Source organism: Bombus fervidus, chromosome 18 (assembly GCF_041682495.2).
Source record: "Bombus fervidus isolate BK054 chromosome 18, iyBomFerv1, whole genome shotgun sequence".
Classification (NCBI taxonomy): domain Eukaryota; kingdom Metazoa; phylum Arthropoda; class Insecta; order Hymenoptera; family Apidae; genus Bombus; species Bombus fervidus.
This window is the reverse complement of record NC_091534.1, coordinates 7905994-7918217: the sequence shown is the minus strand read 5'-3', so window position 1 is coordinate 7918217 and position 12224 is coordinate 7905994. Positions and strand designations below refer to the sequence as shown.

Sequence of the window (12224 nt, the reverse complement as noted above, 5' to 3'; positions counted from 1 at the left end):
GCCAAACGTCGATGTTCTTCTCTTTTTGGGTGTTGGTCTCTGCGAGATGCGTCGAGCAGCGTCGGACCAAGCGGAGTTCGTCGCTGCGTCGCTGCTAAACCACGCTAATCAGCTAAATGTAACGGTGCGAATACAGCGAGACAAAAGAAGAAAAAGATCCGAAACGATTCTCTGCCTTTTGTAACGGCGAATGTTAAACGCCGTGATTCGAATCTTTGTCAAAATCTTGCCGGATACTTTGATCGTTCCGAGGCGAATCCCGAGGTTTAGGTATATTATCAGTGCCGCCTTTTGCCATCTTTCTTGCGAGCTGTCAGCCACTACTATCTCGGACCGGTTCGTTCGTGAGTCGAAAGAGCCATAAGCCGGCGAGAACGAGAAAGTTTAAATTGCACCACCACCGTCTATCACGACTCGGTTGTCGTTTATTCGGCTGGTTGGAAGCCCATTTCCGATTGAAACCAACCCCACGTCCACGTCAGTCGGAACTTTCTTCCGCTTCGTTCTCGACAGAATCTCTTCTTCCTACTATGTTTCGAACGGCCGCAACTCTCCCGGCCACGTCGCCTCGTCTTTCTTCAATTTCATCGTTCGCTGCTGAACGTACCGCCAACGATACTTCCGTATAATACCGGTTATGAGAAGCTAGTTTAGTCTTTGGTCAAATTAATCGTTCTCGTACGGACAATACGTTTTGGCATCGGCCACGCGTGACCTTCCTTCTTTTATTCGTTTCTGGTTCGAGTAATTGTCAGGTGTCTGGCGCGTTATCCACACATTTCAGCTATAACGTTAGTACATCATTGACAAACTTTAGCAACGCTATTGTTGCATGGTAGTTTTGTCGAACGGTAGATTTAAGGGACCTGTGGAATATATCAGAAATTATTTCAATTGTCGAACGTGGACAAATTTGAACGGTGGTATTAACATTACTAATACATTCGAGGTATAGACAGTGTTAGTATCGTCGTACGAACATCCCAACGTTGTGACGCGTCCGCGTTACTTGTGTTTTATGGAAATTGCGAAGAATTCGCGGACAATCGAAGTGGAAACCCGGTCGAACGTTTCCTCCGTATTCTTCTGGGTTGATCGGACGATTACGCGTCGTGTATGGGTGCAACGCTAATGCCAAATTTGGTCCTGGTAATTTCGACCTCAAATATGCTCCATACTCCGTGTAAGGCCGATCGAGGCTGATATAAATTTACATAACCGAACGGAGCTCTCTTTTTATAAAAAAAAAAAAAAAAATAATCCTCTTTCATTTGCACGCGAGAAACGAGATTACTTTCCGAGCAAATCATTATATATATCCAAGAGTATAAATATATCAATCGATAATGTTTATTTCACCTCTTCACGGTCTGTCGTTAGACGGAAAGGGATTAAAGATCCAGAGAACATCGACGGATGTAAGCGATGCACGTGTTCGAACAGGGATATTCCTACCTTCGAATAAAAGTCAAGATGGAAGCTCGATGATATCCGGACAAGGGAAGGTTACAGAGACGATAACGATGGAATAGAAGAAGAAAGAGAAATGGATTTTACTCTGCGACATGATCCATGGAAACAGATTTGACGTTTTTATGGCGGCTATCGTTTAACGTAATTTCATAAAGGCATTGTCTGCCTGCACCTGATCGTTCTGGCTCTCTTCTTTCCGCTTCGTTCGATACCCCATTCAGGACTGATTGAATATTTAATTTCGATCACCGTCGGCGTTCCAGCAGACCATTTGACGTCCCATATTCAACATGATCTGATTTTTCTCTAACCGAATCGTCGATGGATATATCGGTGCCGATATCGAATCAATCGTAAAATCGGCGGTCGAAATCGGACGAACCTCGAAACCTAATCGAGCCACGAGTTATGCGCAGAGATCTAGCGACCTTTGAAAAGATGCAGAATTAATTAAACACATTGTATAATTATTACAAGTAACAGGCCACGGTTCGCGCTATTCGCTCAATTTCAATTGGTCTTTGCCAAATACGGTTCTCTTTTATTTCTTTTTACTCCTTTTTATGACGAAGAACAAATCGTTGTTGTACGATCTACGCTGGATAAATAGAATTAATTTGAAGGAGCCAGTCAATGTATTTAAACGGACCCTTTAAATTAATCCACGTTTATACCGTCAAGGCCGTACGATTATCATATTTTAAATACTTGAAATTAAACCAATTTATCCTACCCCATTCTCGGCTAAGATCGTTACATGTGCAAATAACAGAAATTCGTATATCCTCCATGGAAAGCGTCTTTCGTATTACCCTCGTTATGCCTTAATACTTACATAAGATACTAATCTCGTAACTAAACAAGTTATTCGGCGAGCGATAAAGCAAGTTGTGAAACAAAAACGACGACGATTCTTCACCGAACGCTGGCGACAGACTCCATGCGCCGAATGCGAACTCGCTCGGCACACGAACAGGCCAATTAACGCTATAACCGCGGAACGATTGTCCCTTAATTAACTGCCTTTCCAAGCAAACGGTCTGGCGGTCTTGCGACACCGTCCGTCTAATCAACTATCTAATATTATAGCCATATAACGAGCATCGACGATCATCGTTCTCCGGATCGACTATGTCTAATTAACCGGGCGTACGGCTGATAGCCGGCCTCCGGGTAACCTGGCCGAAATATAGTCTTCCGGCTGGCTGATTAGCTGCGTCGGATAATCCATAATGAATAGCTGTAGCGAATTTTCGATGCGGCAGGGCCGATTCCGCGTGGCCTAGTCGGCCAGATAAGAGGTATAACGTACAGATTAAGGGCTCAATGTTAAACCAGAGTGGAACAGACCGGTGCCGTTTGTCCGGATAGAGTCTAATCCCGGTAGACCAACGTGTACGCGGATGCACGCATACGTAATCAGGTATTAGAGCATGGACGTCGTCTGCAAACGGTGGCAGAATTAGCGCGAGCTTCTTCGTTGGCGGTGCCGGTGGCTGGCCCGATACCACCGACGAATCCCGATTGATAGGATAACGTCACGTATGCATAATCGTGGATCGATCGTCGGTAATATTCCATCGTCGATCGGCCGTTTCGCGTCTCGCTCGTAGGTCGAAATATCAAAGAGAATATCGGCCGTTGCTCGGTTCCAACGAGCGCCGCGATTAGGACCAACGCGAAAGGATTCTGTGCGCGTGAATCGTTCGGTACCGACGGACACGCTAAAAGAAGCGGAACTGATAACGTTGGATCGGATTGTTGGATTATCCCGAGAAGCGTGTGGTGCGTGAGACTGGAGAAATTCGATCAACGTATTATAAATGTCCCCTGATACGAGTGGACGGCAAATCCCTGCTTTTTTTTTTTTGTTTCATTAGTTACGGAAAGAAGTTACGTTTTTATTTACAAAGGGAAACGGCGGGAAAACGAGCGCGCGTTCGATGATCGCGCTTATTTTTCTGCCGTGATCGCGCGTTTGTATTCACCGTGCAAACGTCTTAACGAGAAGTCTCGGCGAGGTGGGCGGTGGTCGGCGCTAACGTAGTCCAAAAGAACACGCGTCATGAATAATTCAACGATACACTTTTGAACGACGCTGCGCCAGAGTGGATTCGTGCGCCAAGTAGGGCGGAAAGCCGACGTTGAAATCAGACGAAGAGTCTCTCTGTCTTCTTCGTTTGACGAATTAACTCTCGGACCCGGCAGCCGAAGAGACGCGCAACCAACCCGGCACGGACGAGCTCGCTTTAAACGCGTTACCGAGCTTTCAACAGCTGTGAACAGAGATTTTGTGGTACTTCTGTAGGTATCATCCGCGACATACGACTGATACCAATAGCTCGCTCATCTACGTTGCACGTTCAGAGCGTTTCTGAAAATTCAGCTTTAATACGCGTCAAATACGCGTTAGTTCTTGACCGTGTCTTGTGTGCTTCCGCGATGTTAAAGCTGGATGTTAAAGTCCGGCTTTACGTCGTGTTTCTGTCCTTTGTGGCTCGGTTCTCGTGTACTCGTATAGTACGAGGTTGTGGTTGTGGTCGTTGGTGTTTAGTTTTGCCATAGGTTGTTGCAAATGGACAGACTTGGACGTTTCGATTCATTCGTAATTCCTAATATCAACAAAAAATGATGTTCTCGCGAATAAGTGTCGAAGCGGTCATCGCTTCTAAGAAAACTTTACATTTGGTCTTTTAGTTTTCTCGAGCACCGAAGCCATCGACAGCGTATAGACAAAAGACTGGGTCGAAGGTAGACCATAAACGGTAGACAGGTAACGTTAACTTCAGGGTTTTTAGTCATAGGGTAACGCTGCTAGCGTGCGAATCTGGACCAGCTCGATTATATTCCCGCTTGTATTTATACTTCGGTATTTAAGCTATATTTTTAATCTTGCAATTTATCCACGCGTTCCTCTGTTCGCATACATTTAATAACCTCAACAATAAGTACTTGCGAAAAGAATAAAACGAGTCTTTTTTGATTTTCTGACGTTCACGCCACTCGTTACCAACGGAAGACGAACAACTTCTATCGTTGTAGTATTTTTCAAAATCAAATAATTTTAGTACGATGATAAACGATCGTGTATTGCATTCTAGAGTCATCTCTCGTAAAAAAACCGAGAGACGTAACTTGTCTTTATCTCGTGTCGTTTTCATACCCGTTTCCATGCGATCTATCATCTCAGTCAACATCATCTTTTATCGCGTCACAAACGTATTCAAGATGGAAAGGAAAGATTGAAAAACGTAGAAAAAAAGGAAAAAGGAGAGAGAATCCAAAACGGGGAAGAATAAGAGGAGAAAAACATAAAACAGAAGAGAAAAAAGAAATCATTCGGGACGGAGATCTTTTATATTTCTGCCCGTCCTTTTCTTCGTTCTTTCGTTCTGATTTCCTTTCAATCTTACCTCAACGAAGAGGAACGAGCACCATCGCGATGTAATAACTCGTCCCAAGCGGAATTTCGTTCATTTACGTCACATCGATCCCCGCGTCGACCCAGTTCGTAGTGTTGTGTGCCTAAGAAAGCTATCTGCAAGCCGCAGAGTACTCGACAGACGTAACACGCGGACCGTCCCCCCGCTTATTATATTCTATAATTGCATTTATTTTAAACGTCGTATATATATCGTTCATCGGAGCGCCGTGTTCCCGTGAATTTTCCCTCGCGAGAGAATTTCACGTTTCAGCCGCTTCATCCCGCAAATACGGAACGTCTCTACTGCCGGTGTACCTTAGCTTTTAAGAAGCGAGAGGATTTTTCGCGTATCTTTTACGTCCCACGATTTTCGGCCAAACGATACGTTGTGAACAGACATCGATCGATCCATTACCTTCTAAGATATGGGAGATCAAAGAACTCCAAATTTTGTAACCTCGTCGATCCACGCGCTTCGACTTTATGTCAGTCCGATAATGTTGGAAATTGTTCCCGTGGATTTTATCGACTGGCAACAACGAGTTTGAACTCAGATTTTCAGAGACGATGGACGATTCGATACGGTGGATGGAATTCTAAAAATGGCGATGACATTACATGCATCAAGATTACGCACGTAATCGTGCGATAACTGCAGGAACCTTTCGTTAATTGCCCGGTCTTCATCGCTACCTTGCGGCTGCAGGTTCTCCTCTACGCATCGGGAAGCTCTACAGTCCGTTGCGGTCGAGCGCAGCTTTTTTATTTTTGATAAAACACGATATAATTTCAATCGAATTTACTTATTCAAATGTATTTCACTTGCGAGACACCCGGGTAACTCACGAGACGCACCAGATACACGAGATACTTGAGGACTTAGATACGAGAGCCGAAGTGGCTAAAAAATCGTAAAGAAGCTGCTGGTCGCACGATGTTGCAACTTCAAAGCGACTCCTTCCAGGAACGAGATATCTTTTCTTCCAGTTCTCACACATGTACGTGTACCATAGTTCGGTCGACAGCGGCTTCTGCTTTGCAATATTAAATCCGACTATCATCAACGTGTGTCCCAGTAGGCGACGAAGTACGAAGTCCATAAAGGCGATAAGCCACAAATTTTTGTCGTCAAACAAACAATAACGTCATTCGGTAGAAGACGAATATAGTACAATTGTCAGCAACCCTGGCGTGTGATATGTTACTCGGTCCATCGCTTTTAGGAATTGTTACCGACTGTCTCGAAGCTCGTTCTCCGTGTTCTTTTTGATTCCGCTCGGAGGCACAGTCAGTCAAGTCGACCGGTATACCTGTGACTTGTAAGAAGCGGGCGGTTCTCAGAATAACGCACGAGGCGGTCGTTGCTTGTTTCGAGGCAAAAGTGACTAGTGGATTAATCCTCGTGAGAATCCCAGGTGTCTCACAGGTACTGTACTGTGTACTTACTATGGCAGTTACATACTAATTAATCACATCAAAGTATATTAAACGTCGTGTCATACAGGCGACTACCAACAACGTGTATCCAAGTAAGTGGCAAAGTACCAAGTCTATGGAAACGATTAATCACAAATTTCTGTGATATATCCCTCGGTCCATCACTTTCAGGAATTGTTACCGACTGTCTCGAAGCTCGTTCTCCGTGTTCTTTCTGATTCCGCTCGGAGGTACAGTCAGTCAAGTCGAACGGTATACCTGTGACTTGTAAGAAGCGGGCGGTTCTCAGAATAACGCACGAGGCGGTCGTTGCTTGTTTCGAGGCAAAATTGCCTAGTGCCTTAACCTCGTGAGAGTCCTGGATGTCTCATCACAGGTATTGTACTTTTTTCTTTTTTATTTTTTTATTTTACGCGGGGAAATCCTCATGGACGCCTGGGGGGGCGGCGGGTAGTGTCGGACTCTTACCGACTAAAATTACGGTGGTCGTCGTGACGCTTGTCAGGAGTGTCTTCCGCGACACTCCTTCGTCGTCGTCTCCCTTTGTTGCTGCCAGTGGCATCCTGATTAAGTTTGGCAGCGGAGGGTGGGTGCCGCGTTCCCTGGGCCGTTGTGCGAGACCCTCCTCAATCCGACGGCTCCTTCGCCGCGCTATTCTATGACGGCGGTGGTGGTGGTGCCGCGGTCTCGCGTCGTCGTATCGGTTCTCTTCGTCGAGCCACCCTGACGGGATCGCCTCTCTTCTTTTTCGCCCGCTCCTTCGCTAGCATTACTTGCTCGCAGTAGTTGCGGACGGCGGCTAACTCCTGTTGGCCCCTATGACCGCTTCAGGGGCTAGCCTATCGCCGATGGTGAGGCGTAGTACGCGGCGCGGTTCTTCCCACGCTGGGCTGCACTCCAGTGTGTGCTGTGCCGTATCTTCCTCCTCTTGGCAGTGGTGATAGATGGGCGTCACCTCCTTTTGAATTTTTAGCAGGTACTCGTCGAACACGCCGTGACCAGTGAGTATTTGCGTCATTTTGTATGTGAGTGAGACTCCCCCGCGGTCCCTCCAGGCCATCCAGTTGGGAAGGATGGCGCGAACGGCTCGGTGCGGCAGCGTGGTGTCCTCCTCCAGACGGGTATTGTACTGTGTACTTACTATAGCAATCACATGTTAATCGATTACTTCCAAGTGTATTAAATATTGTACTTCGTAGGCTATATACCATGGTAACCTAACCTCGGAGGGTACCAAAACTGTTCAATATCTCGCGTATTCGGGTGTCTCGTGAGATACCCGGATAGCCGGGCAACTTTTGTCCCAATGTTAACAATATCCGAGGAACTACGCACAACTGTCTGGTAACGTGGTTGCAAGAGCCAACTATTTATCTTTATCGATAATCTATAAAAATGTGGTGATTCTTCCCATTGAGATCCCATATCGAGATGTCATGTATATGTAATAACTAGTGGGGGATTCTCGACCGAAATCCCATATTTTGCATAATCCGAGCCTGGTATTCCATGTTTAGGGCCGTAGTCCACGAATGAATCTCTGATCTGCTGTATCTCAGAAGGCGATCGATCGATCGATGTCTCGTCAGCAAGATATCAACTGCCTGCTCAACTTGAAAATTTCCTGCGTTCTCATCGTGCGGTATCATTTGCTACAAGATTCAGGTGGGTGCGAACATGGGCGATCCTTTGGCTCACTCTCTGCGGTTCGTAAAATTCCATTCGGATATAGAAATATTCAAAACTACCGAGAAAAAAGTAGACAGACAACTAGTGTTAATTTGTACGAGAATTTCATAGTGTATTTAACAGTCAATACGAGTACCCTGCGGTGTATTTGACGAGCGTTGTAGTCATTCGTAAAAATCTATATACATCTCTCGAATACGAGATATTAGAATGAACTAATTTCGATCAGGTCGATTCTAGTACTTGCAAGTATCGATATAGCATAAGTAATGTATCTTTTTTAAGGGGAATGCAACGAAGAGATCAGTGTGTCGAAGAAATCGGTAATACGAACGGCGGGGCGATTCATCTTCCCTGATTAAGAGCTTAATGACAGCAAAATACGATTGGCACGGAAATGAGCGGGATTACTTAACAGGGTTAAACCCTGCGAAATTATCAGCCAGCAATTACGGGCTTGTAATTTGCGTGGAAATAGCGGCGCGTGCGGAGACAGGTAACTTTGGAAAATCGCCGCAGAAGCGTTCTGGCGAAACATCCGCAGGAACGCGGCCCGTCCGACCGCTTAATTCTACAGCGATGAGAATTCCAGTGAATCAAACGAACGTCTGCTGTTCATGTGGAAAAACCTCATCGGCGATTGATCGAGTACGGCGAGGTTGGCGAGACGCGACGGTCGTAAAACTGCTGCGTTGCACCTGTTATTAACGCAATCAGCGGTGATAGGTTCAAGTTGAATGTCCCGCGAAAGTATTTCCAATTCGAACACTCTTCGTAGAAAAAACAGTGTACCTCCATGTAGCGTTAATGAAATCTCGAAACTGGTCTCGATTGGATATCAAAGAAATTCAAGAAGAAATATAAAAAATTTTGTTCGCAATGTACAAGAAATTCAACCTTCCTGCGTGAACTTTAAGATCGCGTTTTGATATTTTCAACTGGCGACTCAAATAATTTTACTAAACCTTGCAAGCACTATTGAAAAATTCTACGAGAACCATGAGAACTGTATGAACTGCGGCTGATAGTATTGGATTTCGATTTATAATTATACACGTATCGAACTTGATCCCATCGCTAGCTACGAGCCGTTCTAGTGGCGTCGGGTCGCCACTTTCCCAGGGACGAGTTGGTCGGAATAGTTTGGTCCGGCGACGACAGATCGATGACGTCAGCGGATCCGGCTATTTTTAACCCTGCGGAAGGGGGTAGAGCGCGAGTAGTCTGCACCACGGCCGCTTGGGAAGGGGCGTCGGAGGGATTGGAAAGCTGGTGACATCCCTAGAGGGTGCTTCGCTCGACTCATTCATCCTCCTGACCTAGAGAATGGAACGGGGTAGGGTGGAAAAGTGGGTGACTCGCGTTGACCGGCGTGAAACGCGTGCGCGCTACTCCGTCGTCTCTTCGTTCAGACGCTTTCATACGAACTCGTAGAGATATAGTTAGCAGACACGGTGAGATCGTGCGATCGGTCAGAAGCTAAAGTTTACATGCTTCGAGGACCGCAAGATCGCGCCTGAGATTAATAGACCGTAATGGCGTGAGATTAATGGACCTTAAGAAGCTAGGGTAGAGTCAGGTACAAGGTGCTACAATTTGTTGAGTCGTTCTATGCAGCGGTCAGCTGTATGAACAAGAGGAACGCCAATCCAGCAACGAGCATTCGGTTAGTACGAGACGATACATTGCAAGAAATGCGTGAAAATTCACCGAACGGAAGACGTCGATCAGTAACCAGGAAGATCTATGTCACGCAAGCTTTACCCGCGTTCATCTAATTGGAAGAAAATATCCGAGGAAGCGTGACATTTGCGCGAGATAACGAGAAATAAATCGCACGGGTTTTGCAATCGAATTAAAAACTCCAAACACAAGCGTTCTTTCGACGTTGCTTGGAGCGAAGCTGTATTAATTCGGTTGCTGGAATCATCCTGTATGATCAGATGCTTCGCGAATGGCGCGAGTGATCTGTACATTCACCCGTATGGTGATCATTATACGATCCAATACAGAATTCTCTGCTTACGTCGCGTCGATCATTATATGCGTTTACACATAACGCAATATTAATTATTTTCAACAGAAAAATCATCATTCTGCGTAACAATTAAAAGAAAAGCACAATAACGGAGCAACATACGTACAATGCATGTTTCTTTTTTTTTTACGTACGATACGAAATTAATTAATTTCCAACTGCGAAATTATCATTCCGCATAACAATTACGAAAAGAGCGCAACAACAAAGGAATATATGTACAACACGCGTATCGTATTTTATAGAATTCAGTAGTAGAAATCGAATTACGTATTCCATTGTTCATTTTACCATAGAATTCAATCGACGCGAATGGAAATTATGTCAGCGAATATGTTAACTAGATCCGGTTTTGTTGCAAATTAATTGCATTCAGTTTGCAGATATTAATGCTCCTACCTAGTACGTCTACTAATTTCGACTCAAATGCAATCCATTCACAGTCCATTCGACTGGTCAAAGTGCAAAACCAGGTTAGAGAAGGTGTTTGCCACAAAAGTGGTAGCAAGATGGTAATACAATTTCAGGAAACAGAATTACATTTGACAAGAACGAGTAAATTACAGATAGATATAACGATCTACGTCTACAAACTAGACATTTTTTAATACTGTCGTTAGTTAGGTAAATGATGTTTCTATTAGTGTGATTATTTTTATTATCCACAGCTATGAATTTTAAACTTCACTGTACATACATACGTGGACTTGTTATACTTAATGCAATTTACTTTAATTTTCAATTGTACTTTTCAGACGAAGTTAAGTTCGTTTAAACGATCTAAACGTCACCAAAGTATTTTCTTTAACTGGGACGAAACAGATATCAGCCACCCGTGTGGGAAAAACTGCCTGAAAGTACTCTCTGTATAGAGCTGAAAAGCGCTTTCAGTAACGAGCAACCAACTTTGGAGAGATTAGCTACGACACACCTGGGGTACGTCTGCTGGGAAATCAGAAAATGAATTCCATGATCGATGCGCAAACGCATCCTCGAAGGATCGTTCGACTGGCTGTATTCACCTTGTAGGCTGGATCGAGTCGTTGCTTCTCTGTTTCAAAGAAATACGCGGCCAACTTCTTCGTCTTTTTAAAAGTTTTCGACGAATCGATCGAGAAAGCTTACGACCCTCCAAGGAGGAGACGTCCTCGCTGACTTTCATTCCCATAAATCGTCTTCGAAGGATCTTTCTATAAGCCTGTGTCGACTTTCATCTAAAACGTTCATCAATCAGAAGCCGAATTAGAAGGTTGACGGACCAATTTGTTCGGTATTCTATGTCTGGTATCCGCGCTTTCGATACGAATTTCCGTTACACGAAGAAACAAGCGAGTTCCTCGAAGGTGCAGCGACGACTGTTACACAGTGGCTCGTCAGTGCATTCGTACTCGTCGGCAACTTTTACGAGCACATTACGCGCGTGTTGTGCTAAGCGCTTTGAAATTGCCATAGCTCTGCCACGACGCATAATCGACGTAATCATATTGGCAAAGTTTTCAATCAGTCTGTATATTTGCAGGTGCTGGACAAGATATTTAGCGCGAGTGTATACGGACTGAATTGAAACACGCGGAAAATACAGGCTGATTCATGATAACGTACTAAAGTAAAAAGAAAAGAAAGTAGGAAGAAACGGCGGCTTCTGCTTTTGGATATTAAAGAACACTACCATCAACGTGTATCCAAGTAAGCGGCAAAGTACGTAGTGCATAAAGGCGGTTAGCCAGAAATTTTTGTCGTCGAACGAACATTCGGTAGAATACGAATATGATACAATTGTCAGCAACCCTAACGCGTGATACGTTACTCTGTCCATCATCGCTTTTAGGAATTAGCGGAACTGCCCAGAGGCCTAACTTTGTCAGAATCCTTCGTGATGTTTCGCAAGTACTATACTGTGTACTTACTGTAACTGTTTCATATTAATTAATTAGTATATTAAATATTGTACTTGATGGGCTACGTACTATAGCAGCCTCGGAGGGTATCATCAAAATTATTTACTATCTCGCGTATTCAGGTGTCTCGTGAGATACCCGGATAGCCGACCGACTTTTGTGTAACCGGGTATTTGATATGTTCGATTTCCATTGTGAACCTCAATGCCGACAATATCCAACCACACGACATTTGAAGAAAACGAGATAAGCCTCAAACATTATC

At 44.6% G+C, this 12224-nt stretch overlaps 2 protein-coding genes across 11 annotated transcripts in view; both read right to left on the bottom strand.

Annotated features, from left to right (window-relative positions):
* Positions 1-12224, bottom strand: part of LOC139996398 (cyclic nucleotide-gated channel alpha-3) — a 260924-nt gene that overhangs the window by 29107 nt on the left and 219593 nt on the right. The gene's annotated exons all lie outside the window — the stretch shown is intronic.
* Positions 1-12224, bottom strand: part of Mrps14 (mitochondrial ribosomal protein S14) — a 67335-nt gene that overhangs the window by 47378 nt on the left and 7733 nt on the right. The window contains exon 1 of one of the 2 annotated variants that reach the window (XM_072020787.1): positions 4978-4981. The exons of the other annotated variant lie outside the window; for it this stretch is intronic. The gene's annotated coding sequence lies outside the window, so the exon portion shown is untranslated. Of the gene's footprint in view, positions 1-4977; positions 4982-12224 lie in introns of those variants that run through there. 2 annotated transcript variants of the gene reach the window in all.